Source organism: Odocoileus virginianus, chromosome 13, assembly GCF_023699985.2.
Source record: "Odocoileus virginianus isolate 20LAN1187 ecotype Illinois chromosome 13, Ovbor_1.2, whole genome shotgun sequence".
Lineage (NCBI taxonomy): Eukaryota > Metazoa > Chordata > Mammalia > Artiodactyla > Cervidae > Odocoileus > Odocoileus virginianus.
The window spans coordinates 27,677,884-27,702,981 of record NC_069686.1 but is presented as its reverse complement, the minus strand read 5'-3'; the positions used below and the strand labels follow the sequence as shown (position 1 = coordinate 27,702,981).

The following is a 25,098-nucleotide window of genomic DNA, read 5'->3' as shown; positions in this document are numbered from 1 at the left end:
AATATTGATTAATTAATATAAAAATTGGTATCAATTTTTCATTTTTTGAAGTGGATCATTTTTAAAGTCTTTTATTGAATTTGTTACAATACTGCTTCTGGTTTTTTTATGTTTTTTTGTTTTTTGGCCGCAACACACCTGGGGTCTTATCTCACCAACCAGGGGTCAAACCTGCACTCCCTGCACTGGAAGGCAAAGTCTTAGCCACTGGACCACCAGGAAAGTCCCCTATGATATTAATTTAGAAAGCAAATCAAAGAAGCAAAAAACAACGAAAGACTGCCAACGTATTGAATTTGCTACAGTTCTTGAAGAACATGGGACAATTTTGTTTGTTTTCTCTCTAGGAATCCAGATGAAAGTCCATATCTTTCCAAACAGGTGGTCTTGATAGGCTTTCTTCCTGTGGCCCTTTTTCTATTGCAGGGGGGAAAAAGGAGGTGATTTTGCAAGGTTATATGCTCAATAAAGTAGGGGGAGAAGTATCAACCATCAGAGAGAGAAGACAGGGTAGATAAAGATGTACATAACCAGCACAAGGGAAAGGGAAAGAAAAGACCGAGGAAAAGTCAAGAGAAGGGTGGAATAGGGTGAAAAGGGGCACTGGCTCAGGATGAGACATTAAATGTGAGGTCACCAAATTAAAATCCTGAGTTCAGCTTCCCTTGAGGAAGCCAAAGTTGTTTTATTTTTTAACATCTTTGAATACTTTTCTTAAGTGTGGCCACCTAATATACCTAACAACACACTTTCTAACTCCATTTATAGTTTGTTCTGTTATCCAACAATATTCTTTTCTACAGTTTTTCATCTTGAATTTATGGTTTGTTAAATGCATTATTCTTTTAAAAAAAATTATTTACTTTTGGCTGCACAGGCCCAGTTACCCTGCAGCCTGTGGGATCTTAGTTCTCCAACCAGGGATCGAACACAAATCTCTTGCATTGGCAGGCAGATTTTTAGCCATTGGACCGCCAGGCAAGTCCAGCATTATTCTTTAATGTGCCTTGTAGCCCAGCCCAGCCTGAGAAACTCTTGCCATGTTCCCCATGGGAACAGAAGACGGTGTGTTCCAAGTTCCATCAGCTGAATTTAAAATGAGTCTTCAGAACACAACCTGTTTGTCAGTTGGAAGCTGTAAGTACAGTGATTCTGTGGGAGAATTGCAGACTTAGGTTATGCATTTTAGAACTGCTTTAAGAAACTGCATTTTTAACCAAATTCACTCATTACTGCACCCCAGTGCCTAGCACGGTACTGGCCACTGGGAATTTCTGGGCAAGTATTTGTCAAAAGAGGTCTCACATCCTTATGTGGACTAACGTACCCCTTGTTTAGCATAGGTTTCATATTTTTAGCAAATCAGGGAATAAAATAATCATTTTCAGATCACCACATGACTTACAATAAATGTGCTTTGCTGCTTTGAATATATATATGTGTATATATATATATATATATATATATTTACACACATATACATGCACACATATTTATATGTAACAAATCCTTTGTATTAAATTACTTAACTGGCCCTAGACCCTGTGATAGTTACTCATGCAAGGAAAATATCCTTTGTCCACTCCATAAGTCTCTATGAAACCTCTATTATGGCGAACACCACTGCTGGCCTTGGGGACATGAAATAGGCAGAGGCCCCTGCTCTCATAAAGCTTGTATCCTAAATAAGAGGAAACAGACAATAACTGATTTTGAGAAATTGAAATATAGAGTTCATTAGATAGTAACAAGTGCAAAGAAATAAAGAAAACAAAGCAGGAAGGGAACTAGGAAGTGTCAAGGAGGTAGAGTAGACATGAAAGTCCTCATTGAGAGATGTTTGAGTGAAACCTGGAGGCAGTGAAGGCTCAGCCATGCAGGTATCTGATGTGGAGCATCCAAGGCAGAAAGAACAATAGGTGCATTTGTCTTATGTGGGGAGAGGGAAGAAGAGTTCATTCCAAACATCTGATAGTATCCTGCCATCAGTTAGAAATTACTCAGAAGTTTTTCTCATCTCTATGCAGACCACTTGTCCAGAAAAAAAAAACCATCTCTGCTGAATCCTAAGGATGGTTATCTGGGAACTTCCCTGGTGGTCCAGTGGTTAAGAATCTGCCTTCCATTGCAAAAGATGCAGGTTCGATCTTGGTTGGGGAACTATTAATGAGCTCTCACATACCATGGAGCGAGTAAGCCTATGTGCACTAGAGCCCATATACCACAACAGTGAGCCTGAGCTCACAACTAAGACCTGACGCAGCCAACTAAATAAATCAGCATTAAAGAAAGATGGCTACCTCTTTGGCATGTGTGAAAGAGAGTCTCTCTTGGCATATCTCTGAAATATGCTTATTTCTTTCTGGCGCACAGCATAGGCAGCTCCTTAGCTGAGAGGGGTAAGCTGAATAGACCAGGTTTGCTTCTTCAACTCTGCTTCATTTCCACTCCCCTTACCCCAGCCTAAGCTCCCAGCCTCTCTCCTCTGGGTTATATGCCTGGCCCAGCCACCTCACTGATGCTGAGTCCTGAGGGTCTCTCAGGGTCCCTGAGGAAGGCAAGGGAAGCGACACCCTGAGACAAAGCAGGCTGTTGCTCAGAACAAGCGGAATATTAAAGTAAGGAGGAACAAGAAGCCTATGTTAGCTACCATTTCATTCTTCTCCTGATCCTGAAGTATCTACTATACCCCTCACACACTGCCCTGGACAGGAATGCCCCACGTGCCCAGGAGGGCAGTGCACCCACTAATGGGGCCAGCAGGCAGGAAGAAGGGGCTCTGTGGAAAAAGCAGACGATGAAGAGTTTCAGGGGCTTGGCAGGGGAACATGCTCCAGGCAGGGGCTGGAGAAAGGCCTCCAAGAGCATGTTCTTTGAGCTGAGTCTTTAAAAATGCTTATTATGTTAGATGGAAGTGATTAGAGGGGTGTTTTGGGTACAAGAGGTCCCTTGAGCAAAAATGAAACAATGCTGGTTAGAGCTGGGGACAGATGAACCACAAACTTGGTTAGGGCGCATGGGGACAGGGCAGGGACAGCCACGAGTCCAGACAAGACCGTGGAGAGCCAAGGAGGCCATGCCTACATGCGTCATTCTTTCATTCAACAAATATTTATTGAGCACTTCCTGTGCGCCAGGCATCATACCAAGTGCTTAGGGATAGGACAGTGACAGAACAAAGCTCCTGTTCTCATAAAGCTTATAATCCTGGCGTAGAAAAAAGCAGTAAACAAATGAATGTATATCACAATATCAGGTAGCAATAGGTGCTATAAAGCGAAGTAAAGCAGGGCTGGGAAATAGAGACTGAATGGGGTGCTATTTTAGATGGGGTGGCCAGGGGTGACCGAAAAGAGATAACACTTGAACAGAAACCTCACTCAGTTCCTGAATAAAATGAGGGGGTCAGCCAAGCAAAGGAGCAGAGAAATTATGTTCCCAGTGGAGGGGACAGTCAGTGTGGAGGTCTGAGGTGGTGTGTACATGGAGGGTCCTAGAGTGGGCTGTGGGAGGGGACAGGAGGGAAGGACGTCTCTGAGGCCGGATGGGTAGCTGCAAGAACCCTGCATTTTATTTGAGGTGTAATGGGATCTGGGGGCTTATTTTGCTGGCAGTCGGGGTATTGAAGGTCTTGGAGCAAAAGGGTACCTGAGCAATACGATGTGAGCTGTTGTGTCAGGTCAATGGCATTCCAGTTTGAGGGGCAAGAAGCAATCTGACACAGAGATGTCATGCTACAGTCTGAAGTCAAGGGACAGTCTGGCTGAAGTGGACATGGAGTCCACAGCCCCAGCCCTTCCCTTGCCTCTACGTACACACCACCTCAGACCTCCACACTGACTGTCCCCTCCGCTGGGAACATAATTTCTCTGCTCCTTTGCATGGCTGACCCCCTCATTTTATTCAGGAACTGAGTGAGGTTTCTGTTCAAGTGTTATCTCTTTTTAGTCGCCCCTGGCCACCCCATCTAAAATAGCACCCCATTCAGTCTCTATTTCCCAGCCCTGCTTTACTTCGCTTTATAGCACCTATTGCTACCTGATATTGTGATATACATTCATTTGTTTACTGCTTTTCTCTACGCCAGGATTATAAGCTTTATGAGAACAGGAGCTTTGTTCTGTCACTGTCCTATCCGTAAGCACTTGGTATGATGCCTGGCGCACAGGAAGTGCTCAATAAATATTTGTTGAATGAAAGAATGACGCATGTAGGCACGGCCTCCTTGGCTCTCCACGGTCTTGTCTGGACTCGTGGCTGTCCCTGCCCTGTCCCCATGCGCCCTAACCAAGTTTGCGGTTCATCTGTCCCCAGCTCTAACCAGCATTGTTTCATTTTTGCTCAAGGGACCTCTTGTACCCAAAACACCCCTCTAATCACTTCCATCTAACATAATAAGCATTTTTAAAGACTCAGCTCAAAGAACATGCTCTTGGAGGCCTTTCTCCAGCCCCTGCCTGGAGCATGTTCCCCTGCCAAGCCCCTGAAACTCTTCATCGTCTGCTTTTTCCACAGAGCCCCGTCTTCCTGCCTGCTGACTTTTCAACTCTCTGCTCTTCCTGCCAGCACTGCTCATATGCTTCTCTCTGCAATGCTGATAGCCAGAGAGGCTTAATGACTTATTTTTTACTTGATTCTAGGCCAGCACTTCCCAGACCTGGGAGGGACTATAGGGGGAAAAGGCTTCTGCCTGCAGTGTGTTCAGCATGTTAAATGTCCTGTGAAATCCTGCAGTAAAAATACCTGTTTAGCATCATTAAGTCAAAGAATCACATATTTCTTTGCTGAACCATTCTTTCCCCACAAAGCACCTATTAATACCCTGAAAAATTAAATCCTGCAGTGCAGAATTTTACGATGTTACCCTGGATGCATGCGAGAATATTTGTGAAATAAATTAAGGAATGAACTGCGATGGCATGGCAACTCGCCCACATGCAGAAATGGAATAATCAACAGTAGCATAGTAACAGGGCTTCCCTGGTGGTGCTAGGGAAGAACACATCTGCCAGTGCAGGAGATGTAAGAGACATGGGTTCGATCCATGGGTCGGGAAGATCTCCTGGAGGAGGAAATGGCAACCCACTCCAGTATTCTTGCCTGGGAAATCCTATGGATGGAGGAGCCTGGTGGGCTACAGTCCATGGGGTCACAAAGAGTCAGACAGAAATGAAGCGAGTTAGCATAGGCATAGCATAATAGCATAGCATAAAAACCATCAACATATGTGTGTATACTCCTTCCATACCTGGCACTGCTCTAGGATTCACTTAATCCTCAGAAAAAGTCCTATGAGAAAAGTTTTGCTAGCAACAGCCCCGTTTCACAGGTAGGGGAACAGAGGTGGAGAGATCTATTGAATGCACACAACAATGAAGTGGCAGATAAGGGCGTCAAGCCCAGGGTCCTGTTCCCAGGGTTTCTGCGTTTAGCCCTCACTCTAGTGATGGATGTCGCACGGGCCTCTCTGTCGCTCACCTTTGCATGAAATGTTTCTAAGAGTGAAATCAGTGCTCATTTTGTACTCACTGTGCACCAAGCACTTCATGTGCCTTATCTCATAAAGTTCTCAAGAAACTTTATGAAGTAGGAATTGATCAACATCTCAAATTATCTCCAATCACCCAGTTAGGGAGCCATTCATATCCCTGTCGCCTTCCCGTGTGTGAGGATGTTCAAAAATGGTACCGGTACCTGTGAGCTCTGTCCCAGCCACTTGTGAAGGCTTCTATATGGCTTACTCCTTTGCAGTGATTCCTTCAGAAGCCTGGGGGGGCAAGGCCCCTCCTGGGAATGAGTTATAAGCACAGAGAACAGCCTTGTATATTCGGAGAGAGAAGGCGGCAGAATTTTGCCCAGGGCACACACAAGCATCCAGGTAGTTTTTCTTTTTCTTTTACTCACAAGCCTGTCAGGCCAGGAATAGAAGATGGAAAGTGTCTGTCAGACAATATGAGCGAGAACTGTGGTACCCAGAGACTCAGCAGGAAAGAGGAAAGGGTTTGGTGCCTGACCAGCCTGCAGGACCCCAGAAAGGGACCCTTTAACCCGGAGTCAAGTCCTCCTCAAGCTGCACTAGGCCTCCTCCTGCAGCCCAAACCACAAAAGTGGGCATTGTTCTGGAGTGTGGGATCAGAAGCAGGTGAGCACACTGCTTCTCTCTCAAAATGATAATGGTGACAGAGTCTAGGCTGATCGAGTCAAGGCTGAGAGGAGGGTATCTGTGGGCCTGTGTGCCCTCAGCACTGAGGCCACTGGAGGCCAGAGGAGTCTGAGCGGCCTGCCCACAGCCAGAGCCGTGTCAGGAGTGTGACTCACCCACCACTTGCAACCCTGGGATGAACCCAGGAGAGAGGAGAGAGTGGGGACACCCGGTCTGCCCCTTACCCTTTTAGGCTTCACTCTGGACTGATGTGCCATCAAAATTAGCGGCATCTTTTTCAGCTACTGCTACTAAGGGAGTGTTAAATTTCTTGAGAGTCTTAGATGAATAACTATCCTGGGAAGATAGAAGAAGCACTTGCAAACAAGAGTCAGACGATTGTGGGAACCTAGAAAATTCTACCACAGGTTGCCAGGCGGGTAGCCCTGCCAGCCTCAGGGAAAGCCAGGAGGATTAAGTTTGCTTTAGGGAGAGATCTGGGCTCGCAGAGGCCTCCCTGTTAAATTGGGCAAGACCGCAAGGCAGCAGCTCCCTGAGATAAAGGAAACCGCAACAGCTTGAGGCTGGAGCTCCCGAGAGGAAGCCCAGATAGTCCCAGGGCCACGAGAAGGGTTGCGTCTTGCAGAACTGCAAGGATGACCTTTCAGTCCTCTTCATCTTGCTGTGTGCTTAGTCGCTCAGATGTGTCTGACTCTTCGTGACCCCATGGACTGTAGCACACTAGGTTCCTCTGTCCATGGGGATTCTCCCGGCAAGAACAGTGGAGTGGGTTGCCATGCTCTCCTCTAGGGGATCTTTCCAACCCAGGGATCGAACCCAGGTCTACAGCATTGCAGGCAAATTCTTTACCGCCTGAGCCACCAGGGGCACCCATAGCTTCATCGTAGAGATGTGTATTGATGAAGACCATTTTATGGCAGACAGCAGTCAAGTGTCTTGAGGAAGGTGACATTTTTTTTCTCATCTATAAACAATGCTATGTGGGCTTACCAGTACTGCCTGAACCCTGAACTGCTCACAGGGGCAGGGACACATAATCCAAGGTTTGCCTTCACTTCTTGCTACTACCCTCTAGGAAGAGGAAGGAAAATGTGCCATATTCTCTCTGCTGAGAAAGCCCTGGGGCTGGCAGGGTATATACCTGGTCAGGGCAGGACCTGGCTTTGCAAAATGCTATTATACCCCTGATGACCTTCTCTTTGGACCTTCTGGCTGGTGCTCACACTGCCTTCTCCTACATCTTCGCACTGAGACTTACAAACATCATCATTTTCTTGTCATGTTCATTGAAACGGTGCCACTCTTGGAGAAACTGCAAAGAGCTAAGGCTCTCCCTGCTCTTCTCCCTGCCCCCACCACCCAGCTGCTTCTCTGGGCCAAAGGTGTGATGACAGAGCTTGCAGCCAGCCCTTCTGGAAGCTTCTGGGCTGATGAGAAATCCTCAGGGCTCCTGGAGAGGAAGTGAGGTCATGGTGAGGTCATCTTATGACACCAGGAAAGGAAATTCTTGGCAATTGGTGTCTGTGAGAAGGAAAGTTTTTCTAGCCTCAAGATTGCCTGTGGCAAGAAAATCCACCCTGAACATCTCTCTGCCTCCCAAGCTTGGTGTCTTTTCTTTTCTTCCTTTCTGGCCCTGGATGCCTGGGAAAAAGTGTTTTGTTCCTTCTTGGTTCTTTGCCAGCCCAGGCTGGCCCTGCAGGTGACTCACCGTCTGAGTCTAGTTCCTGAAGATTCTAGACTGGCTGTGTTTCTTTAGGAAACCTCCAGTATGACCCTGGACTTGCCTTAAAGGAAGCCATTCTTTGAGATTTAGGGCCAGGACTGAGCACAACACCTGGCGTGTGGCAGGCACTCAAAAATGATTTGTTGAGTGACCCAAATTAAAAAGCAGATAAATAAATAAGTAGATAGAAGAATCAGTAGATAGATAAATGGTGTGTTTTACATACATATTTGTATATTATATCAGTCAGGGTTCTCTGGAGATTTTCAACAGATTTCAAGACTTTCAATCTTCTCAACGGAAGATTTTATTTATTTATATAAAGGTATTCATTTTAAGAAATGGACTCACACAGTTGTTGTTCAGTTGTTCAGTTGTGTCCAACTCTTTGTGACCCCATGGACCGAAGCACACCAGGCTTCCTGTCCTTTACTAGCTACTGGAGTTTGCTCAAACTCATGTCCATTGAGTTGGTGATGTCATTCAACTACCTCATCCTTTCTTGCCCTCTTCTCCTCCTGCCCTCAGTCCTTTCCGGCAGCAGGGTCTTTTCCAAAGAGTCAGCTCTTCCCATATAGTGGTCAATGTATTGGAGCTTCAGCTTCAACATCATCCTTCCAATGACTATTCAGGGTTGATTTCTTTTAAGATTGGTTTGATCTCCTTGCAGTCCAAGGGACTCTCAAGAGTCTTCTCCAGCACCATACAGTTGTGGCAGCTGGCAAATCCAAATGCATAGGGCAGGCTGCAGCCTGGAAAATCAGGCAGACCTGGATGCTTGAGTCAGTTTTTCTTCTCCAGAAAATCTCAGTTTTACTCTTAAGGCTGGCTGGTCAGGCCTACCCACATTATTGGAAGTAATTTCTTTTATTTAAAATCAATGGTTGTTTTCAAAATACATGGGGTTTTAAAAGTATATTTGATATTAATTTCTCATTTTGAAACTAATTTCTCATTTAAATGCTTTCTTCTCTGCAATAACTCATTGTCTTTCCTCAGTCTTCTAACTTTATTGAGACTTTCAATGGCTAAGTCAAAGATCTCAGTAAATGTCACATTGCACTTGAAAATATGTGGGTTATTTTCAAATATCTTTTGATGTTGATTTCTAACATAATTCCACAGTGGTAAGAGAACAGACTCTGTATGATTTCAATTTCTTCAGGTCATGACATTTTTGTACCTTGTTTTATGTCCCTGGATATGTTCCAGTGTCTTCTAGTTTATAGTTAATGGGAACTTGAATAGAATTTGTATCCTACTGTTGTGTGAAAATTGTATATATCTTAATTATGTTGAATTGGTTCACAGTGCTTTTCAGGTCTACTATATCCTTCTAATTCTCTGTATATTCATTCCATTAATTTTTGAGAGCTTGATATTGAAACACCAACTAAAAATCTTAATTTATCTACTTAAAAATATTTGTAATATATAGCAAAACTATATGTAACTTTTTTCTGTATTTTCCAAGTCTCCTGTAAATGTGTTATCAAGTGTGTGTTAGTAGCTCAGTCATGTCCAACTCTTTGCAATCACATAGACTGTAGCCCACCATGCATACTTTCATAATTTAAAAAATAAAAGAGAATAAAAAAGTCAACTGGTTGTAAAGGATAATCCCACCTACCAAATATCTTTATAGAAATACTCTGATTAGTGTCTAATTAAACCACGGGGTACTGTAGTGTAGCAAGTTGATATACAAAACTGACCTATGTCAAGTTATGTACATTGAAACAAACAACCACCGCCATCACCAAAAAACCTGCCAACAAACAAACAAATACTGTATAATAAAAGCCCAGTAAAACAGGGTTGGCCTGAAACCTGTATCCCATGTCCAGCTAGGAGGTGGCAGCACCAAGATGCTTAAAACACATTCATTGCCCTAAGGAGGTAACTCTCTAGTGGGGGAGCCCGTCGAATAGCCAAATAATTACAAAGGAGTATAATAAATGCTGTAATCAAGATATGGACAAAACTTGCTACTGCTATTTAAAGTTGGGTAACCTCTAAGTGTTCAGAATAATCTTGGTAACTCAAGAGAGGGTCTGATGTCAGCCAGGCTAATATTATAACCTTAACTGTTCTGCAGAGAGAGTTTCAAATACCTTAAATAAATGGACTGTGAAACAGCCAAAGGATCTTAATGCCAGTAAATGTCAAACCACCCAAGGCAAACTGGGTATTTGGGGAAAGGCCTGCCAGGCAGCCACTCTCATCTCACCACTCATGGCGCTTCCTGAATGCCAATCAGACACTCAAGGCTCTGTGCAGTTTGAGATCTGAAGTCCTCTGGATAAACCTCCCCCAAGAAATTGATGCCTGAAAGGGCAGATTAGAGATGAGGCTCTGTCTTCTGCTACTGAGGGAACAGGACGCCCTGGGCTAACTATAGCTGCATTTCTATTTCTGGAAGAGCAGTACTGGGTCCTGTTTCCCCTCCCCCAGGGCATGGCAACCCACTCCAGTATTCTTGCCTGGAGAATCCCATGGACAGAGGAGCCTGGAGGGCTATAGTCCATAGGGTTGCCAAGAGTCAGACACGACTGAAGCGACTTAGCATTCACACACACAGTTCTACATAGCTTGAATTTCATATGAAGAATGTATATTACTCTTGTAAATAAAAAATTAAGAACAATTCAAGTTGTTTTTTAAAAGAGAATTGATTACTCAACTCTGTAACAACAATAGTAACAACAGCAACAACCCAAGTGCACCAACTGACCTTGATGCAAATTGCTCTCAACCCACCCCTCCAACATGTGCTTTGTAGGAACAGGTTGTAGGTAACTTTGATCTTATGTTTCTGGATGTGGATTTAAAAGTACTACCTCTCCAGGGTAATCCATTTAGAACAGTGTCAGCCTCCTGTGGTCCCTGTGTCAGGAAGTCACATGACCCCATCTAAACCTGAGGGGTGGAGGATGGTAGTGGCCAACGGAGGGTTTATTTATCCACCCAGATTGAGGTTAGGACTGACATGCAGTTTAATTATCATGCAGAGCTGCAGCTGGAGGCGGCTGGAGTGAGTTGGCATCTGCTTTTGCAGAGCACAATTTCTGCAAATAATTAACCACCAGAACTCTTGATTCTCTCTAATTAATGAAGAGGAAGCCTAGAATCTTCAAAGTCCACGAATGTCATGCTGCCATTGTGTCAGGATTGATCTCCTTTGTTCTAAACCGAAGAGCATGCCTCTCCTGCCTCTCCTAATTCTTTATAAATTGAATTTTTCTATTACTAGTTGTGACAGCTAAGTAACATGACTTCAGAAATTCACCCGCAGTTCATGCCGGTATTAGAAGCCTGAATAATAATAATTTTTTAAAAAGAACTATAATGGAACAAGCTTTCTGTCTTTGACCCGGAATTAATCATCGTGAGGAGACACCTCCTGAAAACAGGGTCGTTAATTAGCTCTAATAGATCTTGCTAGGTGGAGTTGGAATTATTGAGAAGTTGGCAAACAGAGGGGGAAGAGAAGATTCCTCCCTTTCTTTGTCCATCTCCACGTGATGCTGGGATGGAAGAGGCTGAGACTAAGCTTCCTGGTGGGTGGGGACTCATGTTGGAGGATGTGGGAAAGTTCAGTTCAGTGGGGGTTGCTTTTGTGTGTCAGCATGGAAATCCACCAACTTGGAACATCTTTGAGGAAAACAAGTAAAAGTGTACAAGGCCCTATCCCTGAGGCCTTAACTGAGCATTTAACAAAGACACCACACAGCAGTCGGAGTGGGATCCTATAAAAACCGGAGGCAGGTGGTGTTTCACCCCTGCTCCAAAGGCACCAGTGGTTTCATTTCTCTAAAGGAAAGCAAAGCTTGTATATGAGCCTATAGAGTTCCACTTGGGCTTCCCTGGTAGCTCCGATGGTAAACAGTCCATCTGCCAATGCAGGAGAACCAAGTTCGATCCCTGGGTTGGGAAAATCCCTTGGAGAAGGAAATACTTCTCCAAGGCAGCCCACTCCAGTGTTCTTGCCTGGGAAATCCCATGAGCAGAGGAGCCCAGCAGGCTAGTCCATGAGGTCACAAAGAGTTGGACATGAGTGACTAACACACATCGAGTTCCACTCATCTGTCCATTGTTCCCTCTGTGACCTCACTTCCTCTATTTTATTTCACACCTGCTTCATTCCAGACATAGCAGCTTCTTCAATGTTCCACCAACATTCTAGCTCCTACCTCAGGATCTTTGCACTGGCTGCTCTGTGTATAGCCCTGCTTTCCAGATAATCCACTTGGCTACATTCTTCTTTTCCTTTAGGTCTCTGTTAAAAGTTTACCCTCTTATTAATGTCAACATTGACTGCCATTTAGGTTGTTTCCATGTCTTGACTATTGTAAATAGTGCTGGTATGAATATTGGGGTGCATGTGTCCTTTCAAATTAGAATTTCACTTTCACTTTAACATACTATATAATTTCCTTATTTATTGTGTTGTTACATGTTTGCCTCCTCTCCAGCATTTATTATTTGTAGACTTTTTGCTGACGGCCATTCTGATCAATGTGAGGTAATACCTTATTGTAGTTTTGATTTGCATTTCTCTAATCATTAGCAATGTTGAGAATCTTTTCACCTGCCTATTGACCACCTGTATGTCTACAAATAATAAACACTAGAGAGGGTGAAGAGAAAAAAGAACCTTCCTACACTGTTGGTGGGAATGTAAGTTGGTGCAACCAATATGGGAAACAATATGGCAGTTCCTTAAGAAAGTGAAAATAGAGCTACTATTTCATCCAGCAATCCCACTCCTGGGCACATATCCAGAAAAAATAAAAATTCTAATTTAAAAAGATACATGCAGCCCAATATTCATACCAGCAATATTTACAATAGCTAAGACATGGAAACAACCTAAATGTCCATCAAAAGATGAATGGATAGAGAAGATATGGTATAAACATACAATAGAATATTTGTTGTTATTTAATCATTAAGTCATGTCCAACTCTTTGGGACCCCATGACCGCCAGGTTCCACTGTCCCTGAGATTTCCCAGGCAAGAATAGTGGAGTGGCTTGCCATTTCCTTTTCCAGGGGATCTTCCTGACACATGGATCGAACCCACATCTCCTGTGTCTCCTCCACTGGCAGGCAGATTCTTTACTACTGAGCCACCTGGGAAGCCCCCACAATAGAATATTACCCAGCCATAAAAAAGAATAAAATAATGCCATTTCCAGCAATGTGGATGGACCTAGAGATTATCAAACTAAATGAAGTTAGACCGAGAAAGACATCTATCCTATGATATCAGTTTTACGTGGAATCTAAAAAAATAATACAAATGAACTTATTTACAAAACAGAAACAGATTCACAGACTTAGAAAACAAACATGATTACCAAAAGGGAAAGGTAGAGGGTGAGGGATTAATTTGGGATAAGCTCTAATACTTTGGCCACCTGATACAAAGAGCTGGCTCATTAGAAAAGACTCTGATGCTGGGAAAGGAGGAGAAGGGGATGACAGAGGATGAAATGGTTGGATGGCATCACTGACTCAATAGACGTGAGTTTGAGCAAGTTCTAGAAGATGATGAAGGACAGGGAAGCCTGGCATGCTGCAGTTCATGGGGTTGCAAAGAGTTGGACACAACTGAGTGACTGAACAACAACAATGGGATTGATAGATAGACATTATTGTATATAAAGTAGATAAACAATAAGAATTTATAGCACAAGGAACTATATTCAATATCTTGTAATATCTTGTATATTTTGTAATAACTTTAATGGAAAAGAATCTGAAAAGGAATATATGTATATATACATACACATACATGGGCTTCCCAGTGGCTCAGTGGTAAAGAATCCTCCTGCCAACGCAGAAGACACAAGTTTGATCCCTGGGTTGGGAAGATCCCCTGTAGAAGGAAATGGCAACCCACTCCAGTATTCTTGCCTGGGAAATTCCATGGACATGGGAGCCTGGCAGGCTATAGTCCATGGGGTTGCAAAGACTCAGACATGACTTAGCGACTAAACACAGCAATATACATATGAATATATATGTGTGTGCGTGTCTGTGTGTATACATAAATATATATGTGTATATATCACTTTGCTATATACCTGAGACTAATACAATATTGTAAACAATTATAATTTTAAAAAAAAGTGCCTCCTCTACCTCTCACTAGATTATAAGCTCCACAAGAACAGGAATTCTTGTCTGTTTGTTCTCTGGTATATTCCTAGCACCTGGAAGTGTGTGGAGTTCAATAAATATTTGCAGAGTGAATGAACCCATCATCCCACTTTGGAGGATTTGCTGGTATGTGTGAAGGCTGCATGTACTCGTTCAAAGTGATTGCTCAAGCAGCTTATAAAGACCAGGGTATGAGAAGTTCTTTTTTCCTTCTTCAGTGTCTGGATGAAGTGCTATTGTTTGCTTCCTTTGGCTGCCAAATGTTAATAATTAAAACAGTGGGCTCAGAGTTAAGTATTACTCGAGTTGTTCTTACTTTCTCAGTGGTTTCTATAAGAAGCTAGAGAGGGTCTGGCCAAGAATGATGCTTTTATGGGAGGGGGCTGTGTTTTGTCTCCGGGGATCTCAGTTTTCCTTCTATCTCCACAGAGAGTGGGGGTCTTTAGAGAAACAGTGCGGCAGGAGAGAGATGTGCAGTAGGGGAGAGATGTGTTTTGTGTAGTTTGGTAGTGATCTGGCTGAGGCGGGGCAGTTGTAGGCACCCAAGGAAAAGGCAAATCTGCTGAGGATACAGGGTCCCGGCCAGAACAGGAGGTTTAGGCAGAGAGTTGCAATGGAGTCCAAATCTATGGGTTGTAGCTCTTTGTATGGAGGGTTTTCAAGTCCCCTCCTCAATTATGCTTCCCAACCATGGGACCATCATAGATATTCCTGAATTAAATTCTTTCCAGTAAGGAATGTCTACTGAGTCCTTTGTGTGTCTGTGACTTGCCAGGGTTAGGTAAACCTGGCAGGAGTTGTAGTCTACATGGATGAGGGTCCCCAGAATTGGATAAATCTGATCTTTTATGCTCTACTTAATTTGTGTCTCATATCAACCCTTTCCTAGCTCAGAGGGACTGACTTCAGAGGGAAACATGTCTGCATTCAGTTAACAAAGCAGCTGCTGCCAGGCTGAGTTCTGGGTCACGAAGCAGACTCCAGTCTTGATTCTGCAGCTGCTAGTTGAGTGATTTGAGCCATTCATTTCCCTGCACTACAGTTTCTAACTCCACTTTCTTAATACTTAAAAAAAAATAAAAAACTAGACTTGCTGGTGGCTCAGTGGTAAAGAATCCACCTGTCAATGCAGGAGATGTGGGTTCAATTCTTAGCCCGGGAAGATCCCACATGTGGAACAACTAAGCCCATGTACCAGAACTACTGTGCCTGTGCTCTAGAACCTGGGAGCTGCAACTACTGAAGCCCGAGGGTCCTAGAGCCCATGCTCCACATCAAGAGAAGCCGCTGCCATGAGAAGCTCATGCACTGCAGCTAGAGAGTGGCCCCCACTCACTGCAACGACAGAAAAGCCCACGCAGCAATGAAGACCCAGCCCAGCCAAAAACAATACATAAAATTAATTGTAAAAAATGCTTTCTCATTTACTCCTTGAATAACTTTGTCTCTTAATTTTAGACATAAAGAAGGAAAGGCCCAGAGAGGTCAAGGTACTTGCCTAAGATCACACTGTTATTGATAAATAAGACCAAAAAATTAAAAATCAAATTACCATACAATGCAGCAATCCCACTTCTGAACATTTATCCAAAGGAAAAGAAAACTGCATGTAAAAAAGATATTTGCGCATGAGCATTATCCACAATAGCTAGTATGTGGAAACCACCCAAGTGTCTATCAATAGGTAAACAGACAAAGAACATGTGCTCCATGTAAACACTATAATATTATTCAGCCATGAGAAAGGAAGAACCGCTCCCACTGGCCACACCATGGATGGACCTTGAGGGTGTTACGCTAAGTGAAATAAGCCAGACAGAAAGACAAGTTCTGCAAGGTATCTTTTATCTATGGAATCTTAAAAAAAAAAAAAAAAGAAAAAAAAAACCTCACAGAAACAGAGAGTAGAAATGTGTCTGCCAGGGGACTTTGGGTGGAGGAGGAGGAAAATAGAGTCTGGAGAGAGAGGGCCAGGACCTGAATTCTCTCTACAAATTCAGTTTCTGTTCATAATGCCCTTCAGATCACAAAAACACCCACCCTGTTGTCCTCTTGGAGCTGTGAATAAAACTGTTCTTATGACTAAAAAGGGACTTTACCAATGCAAAATGGATTATTATTAAAGTGGCCTCCCAAATTTAGAGGATGGCTCAGAGGTCAGAACTGAGAACCTGATCTAAGTCACATGGGGGTAAAAGCATGAACTGCTGTGTTTTATTAGATATTCTAAATTCAGATTCCAAGACCGACATTTAGAACATCCCTTCAAAGCCAAGTTTGGCATAGTGCTCTGATTCTAAATAGCAAAACTGACCTTCCCTCTTAGACTCGTATTCTAAATTATTCTGAAGATTCCACTCCCTAGATTGCTTACAACAACCAACCTGAAGCAGCCTCCAGGACACTCTGGCTGATTTACAACTGCAATCTTGCTAAAAGGAATGGGAAAAAGCCAAGATGAGTTTCTGTTAGACAGAATTACTGGTATGAAATACTAACATCGCTACAACGTGGCATAGAACTGACTGGCTGACTGCATGGCTGCCCTCCTTCTCTTATTTCACTGAAATAGGTCATTTGTTATAAAATGGAAGGAGCCTTGTTCTTCATTCCCCCCAAAGGATGGCGGGAGAAGACTGCTTACAGCGCTCCTCAGTGTGTGCCTGCATGTGGCTCCCCAAAGCCAACACTGGGCCAGCGAGCCTATTCTTATTAAGTGCCCATGTCAGTGGCTTGTCTTTGACGAGCCTGCTATATGCAGAGTCCTGCTGTTTCCTGCCTTTAGTGAAGGAATAAAGACTGGGCAGGCTGCAGGCAGTGAGCTCCAGCTGTCCTCTGCTTAAAATACAACGATGAGATAGGAGTTGGCCACTGGGGTTTAACAAAATATTCTCTAAATGAGGAAGGGGGGACCTTTCCTTCACATTTATTTTTCGTTCAGAAACTTGACCTTGTCAATTAGTCAATCAAATATTTGCTGGCAGCACTCACCAGTCCCCATCTTTTACAAAGGGCAGGGTGCAACAAGAAGTAAAACCTTACACGCTAAAGACAGCTTGGAAGAGTGGAAAATTCAAATGAGAACAGATCCAGGTGGGCAACATGAATGAATGAATGAATGAAGCTGCATAGTAATAGCATCTTAAGATCCTTAAAAATACAATCCCACTCCTGGGCATACACACCGAGGAAACTAGATCTGAAAGAGACACGTGCACCCCAATGTTCTGTTTACAATTTCCAGGACATGGAAGCAACCTAGATGCCCATCAGCAGACGAATGGATAAGGAAGCTATGGTACATATACACCATGGAATATTACTCAGCCATTAAAAAGAATTCATTTGAATCAGTTCTAATGAGATGGATGAAACTGGAACCCATTATACAGAGTGAAGTAAGCCAGAAAGATAAAGACCAATACAGTATACTAACGCATATATATGGAATTTGAAAAGATGGTAATGATAACCCTATATGCAAAACAGAAAAAGAGACACAGATGTACAGAACAGACTTTTGGACTCTGTGGGAGAAGGCGAGGGTGGGATGTTCAGAAAGAACAGCATTGAAACAAGTATACTGTCAAGGGTGAAACAGATCACCAGCCCAGCTGGGATGCCTGAGACAAGTGCTCAGGGCTGGTGCACTCGGAAGACCCAGAGGGATGGGATGGGGAGGGAGGGGCCGGGGGGGGGGATCGGGATGGGGAACACATGTAAATCCATTGCTGATTCATGTCAATGTATGGCAAAAACCACTACAATATTGTAAAGTAATTAGCCTCCAACTAATAACAATAAATGAAAATAATAATAATAATAAAAAACAAACAAACAAACAAAAATATATATATAACTGTTTTCCTTGTGTATGTAATACACAAAAATATTCTCTCCTCCACAAAGTCAGAGCCTTGTTGGTCTACCTTCAATTTTCACATTTTTGATTGAGACAGGGGTATCTTTCTCAACCCTTCTATAAGACTTAGGGACTTTAGTCCCTAAGTCATGTTTGACTCTTGTGACCCCATGGACTGTAGTCTGCCAGGCTCCTCTGACCATGGGATTTCCCAGGCAAGAATACTGGAGTGGATTGCCATTTCCTTCTCCAGGCCATCTTCCTGACCCTGGGATTGAACCCATGTCACCAGCATTGCAGGCGTATTCTTTACCACTGATTCACCAGGAAAGCCCTCTAAGATGACAATAGGGTAAATGCCAATTTGCACGCTACAAGGCAGTGTCAGGACTGTGTTCAGTTGGAGCTTGTGGCTTATCACAAGGGAGCAGCTGCTTACTAAGGGCCTTGTTATCTTATTGCTAAGTGAAAATGGGAGCCCAGGATATATCTTTAAATTCTTCTAAAGTGCTGTTCTTCCCTATACCTATCATAGAGTATGTTGCCATTTCTTTCCCGTGGATTTCTTCAGACTTGTCTTGTCCTTCCATTTCCCTCAAGCAGATTGGAGTTTCCCCAGTGAAGACTGAGCGTTTTCCCTGTCTGCTCACAGGGATAGTCTGAGTTCTCTGCACTAGAGAAACTGTGAGATAATATTAATAAATGTTTGTTGTTTTAAGCCCCTCACTTTGGTATGATTTGCTGTGTGGCAAGAGATAATCAATACATCTTGATTCTGTGATTGGATATCATTCTTAACCATCTTCACTTTGTTCACATAAGGAATAAGCATGTGCTTTCTATGTATATCAAAACCTCCAATTGACACAAAATATAGGTATGACAGAGGCCTTGGTGGTACTTCTAGAAGCCTCCTTACGATCAGCATTGGTTCTATACACAGCATCCTTAAATATAGTCCTTTAACCAATTCATAATCCACTTCACTGTAAGAGAAAGGCAAGGCAAGAAGACTTGAATGAAGCCACGATGAATTACAAGGACTCACACAAACCCAGAGGGATGGCAGGTAGGAGCATACTCAATGCAGATAGACAGAATCCTTTATAAAGATTGGATTCAAGGGACAATGGAGAGATGGTTGAACAGCAGGCTTTGTGGAGAGAGTGATTATGTTTGTCTTGTTGACTGTCTCCACCCCTGGTCTGGCAAATAACATCTAGGAACACAAAAATTAATAATATAAGTTTCCTACATTAAAAGCCTCATAGTCTAACTGGAGAGTCCAAGGTGTGTGTGTGTGTGTGTGTGTGTGTGTGTGTGTGTGTAGTGATACAAGAAGAAAGAGTAAACAGTGGCCTACAGAGAATCAAGTGACTAACTACATACGTTTGTGTGTGTGAGCTGTGTAAGGAGTTTTGGAAGCATGTCAGGGGAAGCTCCATCCAAAAGGTGATGGTCAAACTGAATCCTAATGGGAGAAAACTAGAAATTCACTAGGTAGATAAGATCACTAGGCAGCTCTGGAGACATGAAAGCATGGTGGGCTTAGGGGAGAGTAAGTAATTAATTTGGTCAAACCATAGATTATATTTATGTGATGAAAGCAGAGATGGAAAGATGGCATAAAAGAAGTGATAAGGGATGAGCTGGGAAAGTAGGCAAGACTCTCTGGATCTTGAAGGATGCTGGTGTAATGAGGTCAAAATTTATCTCATCGGTGATGGAGAAACATGGAAGGATTTTAAAAGAAGAGTTATACATTCTGATTTATAGTTTTGAAAGATAACTTATGGTATAATATTGGTGATTGGAGGAAGGAAGATTGACTGGGAGGCTCCTGCAGAAGTCTAAGCAAACGTGGGTGAACTGTAATGACAGGAAACATGGAAGGGGATAGGATCAACGACAGATCTTTGGGAAACTGAATGGACTAGGCCTGCAAGTGATGGGGGGTGATGGATGGCTGTAGAAATGAAAGAGGCTAAATTCGTCTGAAGTTTCTCGCTCAGGCACTTGGTTGAAATAATTTTATATGTAGTAGAGCTATATATGTTTCCCCGATGGCTCAGCAGTAAAGAATCTGTCTGCAGTGCAAGAGACATGGGAGACATTTGATCCCTGGGTCAGGAAGATTCCCCTGGAGGAGGAAATGGCAACTTGCTCCAGTATCCTCGCCTGGTGAATAAATTCCGTGGACAGAGCAGCCTGGTGGGCTATAGTCCATGGGGTCACAAAGAGACACAACCGAGTGAGCATAGCAGCAGAGCCGTATGTGTGATGAGCCTTGTGCTGTTTAAGCAGAAGATCAGTGTTAATATTAAGTTTAGATGTATCTATCAAGCTGTTACATAGGTCTCAAAAGAGATTGTGAAGAAGAGAAGAGATCAGGTTATGGTTGAGAATACGGTTGAGTATGGAACTGGATGCTGGTGGCATGAAGGACAGTCCAGGGTCTTCTCGTGGGAAGGCCAACTGAAAATAGCTCTCTGGGCTGTTCTGCCTGAGCTGGCAGGCCACATGCCCTGGCGATGTGTGGGTGCCGTCCCTGTGAACAGGGTGGATCCCCAGATGACCTTGGCCTATAGTTAGCTCACACAATCAGCTGTGGCTGGCTTCCAAAGTAGCAGGGACAGCAGCTGACAGGTTTGGAAATATATTTTCTTCTCTGTCAAGAAAAAGTGCTCATAAGGAATACATTTCCCAAATGGCTACTCTTTCTGGTTTGACCTAAGGGCTTCTATGGTGGAAGATATGCCCATGGTTTCTGTAAAGCCATTTAAAAAATTAATCACTTTTCTCTTGAGTCAAAAATACTTCGAAACTCTTGAGTAACTTAGGAGAATTCAGTGTAAGTTCTACCCATGGAAAATAGGTCTAAGGAATGCTTGCTGGCATGCTTTAGTTCTTACTGAACATCTCCCAGCTCTGCATAGCACAATAAACGTCAATTAGAATATAAGAATTCTGAGGGAAGGAATCTAAACAGAGTAGAAGTCAGTGTCCTCTTTGGGGATCTGAAGTTGGAATACAAGAATCTAGCTTTGAGACTCTCAGCTGAAAAAGTTTTGACAATCACTTAAAGCTCATGTCAAAACATCTGGTGGTAAGTTTGCTTTAGTGTATGGTAACTGGGGATAATATTTCAAGACTGCAATGATGTTTTTTGTGTGTAAATTGAGCTTTAGTTTCTGTATTTCATCCAGGAAACACTAGAGGGTGTACATCAGATAGAGGAAAACGGCTGCCCTGGGAAGGAACAGGAATGAAGAGGAGAGATGGCTTGGGAAGGAAGGTATTTCTACATTTCACTGAGGCACAGAATTTTACTTCGGTAGACACTAATCTTTATACTGTCAAAAAAGCAACTTGATGTTTGAAACCCAGACTTGAGAACTTTAATGATGACCGGCTGAGCCTGTTCAGAATCCGAAACTGTAAGGAACCACCACTACTCTCTGACCAGAATGTATATTCTGTTCATTTTTGACATCTTGAAAGCCGATATGATACAGCTCTATCTGTGAGTCTTTAATTTTAGAGGACACGTTATTTGGATTTTCACAGATACTGGATTTTTTTTTTTTACAGCACTGATACTCATATCCCCAAGTGCTTGAAGTGCATAGTAATGATACAAAAGTGAATAGTAATGACACCAGGCATTTTCAGGCACTTGTGGGAATAAAATGTGCTCTTTGAAGATATGCTAGATTGGAGGCTTTGCCCGCTTCATTCCATCCGTAGTTTTCATGAATTAGCTCTACACGTAAACACCATTTACAATGCTGAAACACTGAAGTTAACTGGCCGCCACAATGCGGTGCACCTATCAATAAGAATTGCTATTTCTCTTGCTTAAATGTCCAGTTCCATAGTTCCTTTGTGCCTCTTGCAGATGCCAGAAGAGCTAGTGAGGGCTGGAGTCAAATCACCTATTTTAAAACCAATGTTAACAACTAATTACTCTAATCAGAAACAAATATCTTAAGCTTCTGAAGAGATAAATCAACTGAAAGTTAAAAATATTTTAATGATTGATGAACTGATAATTCTATGAAATATCATCCTTAAACCATAGCAGATTCCTGAAGCACAACTGTTAAAAAGCGTATGTGAATTCCAACATAAGAAACACCACAATAAAGCATGCTAAGTTAAGAAGGACCTGCCCTTTAACAAACCATGGGGTCAGCCTTACCTGGACATTAATATCAAGAGAATATAAATAACATTATGAACTTTCTAAGGCAGCGTATGCTCGAAACGATCAAGTACACTGACAAGGACAGTTTAGCTCCGGACTCTGGGATTTGCTTTTGTTAGTCATGCATTATCCTACTTACCTCTGAGGACAGACCTTTAAATTTCAGAAAGTGTTGAGATGCATTACTGTACCCGTTATCAAAAGTCTTTGGCAGAAATATCATTTATCCTTGTGGTAATGAACAGATTATAACATTCTGGTATCACCATTCCTGAAAAAGCACATTGATTTGAATGCTTCTTCCACAAACATAGTGAATAGTTCACGAAGGCACGTGGGTGTGGAACACCATGGAGAGATATTGCTGGTGAATGACAGAACGTCTGGTTGATTTACAGGAAACCCCAAGTGCGCGTATGAATAGGTTAGGTTTAGATTGACGAGCAAATGTGTAACCAGACTTCTGGCTGACAAATGGTAGAACTATGCCAGCACATTAGCCTCTCTGGAGAGAGACCAAAAGTAAGGGAGGAGGATCAAGTTCATTCCATAAAGGATGAACTTTATTGAAACCTCATGGATGGCAGGGTGGCTGGGATATTAAGCACATATAGATTTTAATGCCCCAAAATAGAACTGGACAAATTTAGAGTTGAACTGGCACCCAAGCTAAAGACCAAACTCCTATCAAATTTTCCTGTATTGACTCACAGACATAGAGAACAGACTTTTGGTTGTCAAGGGGTAGGCAGATGGAGGAGGAAAGGATTGGAAGTTTGGGGTTGGCAGATGAAATCCACTATATATTGAAGAGATAAACAATAAGGTTCTACTATTAGCACAGGGAACTATATTCAACATCCTGTAATAAACCATAATGGAAAATGAAAAAGAATATATAAATCACTTTTCTGTACACCAGAATGTAACACAACATTGTAAATCCACTATGCTTCAATAAAAAATTAACTAATAAATTTTTTTCTATATTGTGTATATTTATATTTACACTCCTTCAGAAAGATTGTGGTATTTTTCAAGATGAGTCATATTTTATTGGCAGGCTTAGTTTAAAGTTGCTAGCCTCTAGAAATGGCTGGTTTGGGTAAACTAGAAAATGAAAATGAAAACTGATGAATTGGTATCACAGATAGTGCCAAGCACTAAATGGTTTAGATTGGATTTGATTTATTCTGATTGGGCACAAAAGAGTTCAGACATAGCCATACAGCTCTTGTGAAGAAGGATGAACATCTGGACCACATTCTTCCTCTGTAGCTGAGCTGACTATTCAGGGCTTTGGGTCTACCTTCTAGAACAGCTCAGAGGTTAAAGTGTCTGCCTCCAATGTGGGAGACCCAGGTTTGATCCCTGGGTTCGATCCCTGGGTCGGGAAGATCCCCTGGAGAAGGCAAAGGCAACCTACTCCAGTACTCTTGCCTGGAAAATCCCATGGACAGAGGAGCCCAGTAGGCTGCAGTCCATGGGGTCCTGAAGAGTTGGACATGACTGAGCGACTTCACTTTCACTTTTCACTTTCATGCACTGGAGAAGGAAATGGCAACCCACTCCAGTGTTCTTGCCTGGAGAAACCCAGGGACGGGGGAGCCTGGTGGGCTGCCATCTATGGGGTCGCACAGAGTCAGACACGACTGAAGCAACTTAGCAGCAGCAGCAGCAGCCAGTATCCTTGCCTGGAGAATCCCATGGACAGAGGAGCCTGGTGGGCTACAGTCCACAGGGTTGCAAAGAATCAGACACAACTGAGCAACTTCACTTTTCACTTTCAAGAACAGCAGTAGGATTGTAGGGGCAGATCCTATTCACTGAGTCCCTGTGGCATGTCCAGCACTTGAGGTCATTATATCATTTAATTCTTCCTACTCCACTGTGGGGCCGGGTTTATGATCTGGCTTTATAGATGAGCCTGACATTCAGAGAGATGATTTGCCCAGGGTCACACACTAGCCAGTGACAGTTCAGATTTAAACTCTGGTCTGGCTCCAAAGCACGTACCATCATGCTATACCGCTTCCTGAACATCTGAAGAACAGTTCTGGTGGTGGTCTGGCAGATCACAAGCCCTGTTGTATTTGTGTAGAAGCCGGATGCAATGGACATGAACTTGGGAAAACTCTGGGAGGTGGTGAGGGACAGGGAAGCCTGGTGTGCTGTAGTCCATGTGATCGTGAAGAGTTGGACATGACTTGGCAACTGAACAACAACAGAGCTGCAGAGAGCCAGGGGACTTGGGGCTGAATTCTGACTCCATCATTTCCTGGCTGTGTGATCTCAAAAAAATTTCTAACCTCTCTAAACTGTCTCCTCATCTGTGTGTATCTTGTGGGTGGTGGAATATCAGTACTGTTCGTTTCTAACCCTCTGTGATCCCATCAGCCTTCAAAGGGCTTTTCCTTCCCTATAATTGAGGTCAATGTTCACTCTTTTGCTCTTTAGGTGAGCTCACATGTGAGGAAACATTTCTATTTGAAATTCAAGGACTGAGTTAATTTTTGCCCTGGAGATGTTATTCCTTCTTTGCAAAAGTCATTTCCTCTGTGCATTGCCCCAGCACAGGATAGCATCCATTTCCCGAGTGGACAACTCCACTGTATGGTGAGCGTGGTGCTCTGTTCCCAAGTGAGGCATAGAAAGGCCTGTAGGACATGTTAGAAACCCAAAATGCTATTTTATAATGTTATTACAAAAGAAAACCACTAAAGATGTCTCTCATCTGAAGGCAATAAATATTACTTCCTGTGGGTCAGAGAACGAAGTATTCATGGAGTTGCCCCTTTTGGATGCTTTTCTTCTATTTCTATAAATTGATGAGATTTTATTTATTGTATCCCCTCCTTATGCTTAACTCACAATGATAATGCTGATGAACTTTCACTGAAATCTGCTGTCTACAGTGCAAACGTTCCTGCACACTCCTTGTTGGACTTGCACCCATTTTCCTGTTGATAGAAACA

At 43.0% G+C, this 25,098-nt stretch overlaps 1 protein-coding gene across 2 annotated transcripts in view; it reads right to left on the bottom strand.

Moving 5' to 3' along the window:
• Positions 1-22,517, bottom strand: part of ITGB6 (integrin subunit beta 6) — a 136,206-nt gene extending 113,689 nt beyond the window's left edge. For both annotated transcript variants that reach the window (XM_020903729.2, XM_020903731.2), the window contains exon 1: positions 22,263-22,517. The gene's annotated coding sequence lies outside the window, so the exon portion shown is untranslated. The remainder of the gene's footprint in view (positions 1-22,262) is intronic.
• Between the last annotated feature and the right edge of the window lie 2,581 nt (positions 22,518-25,098).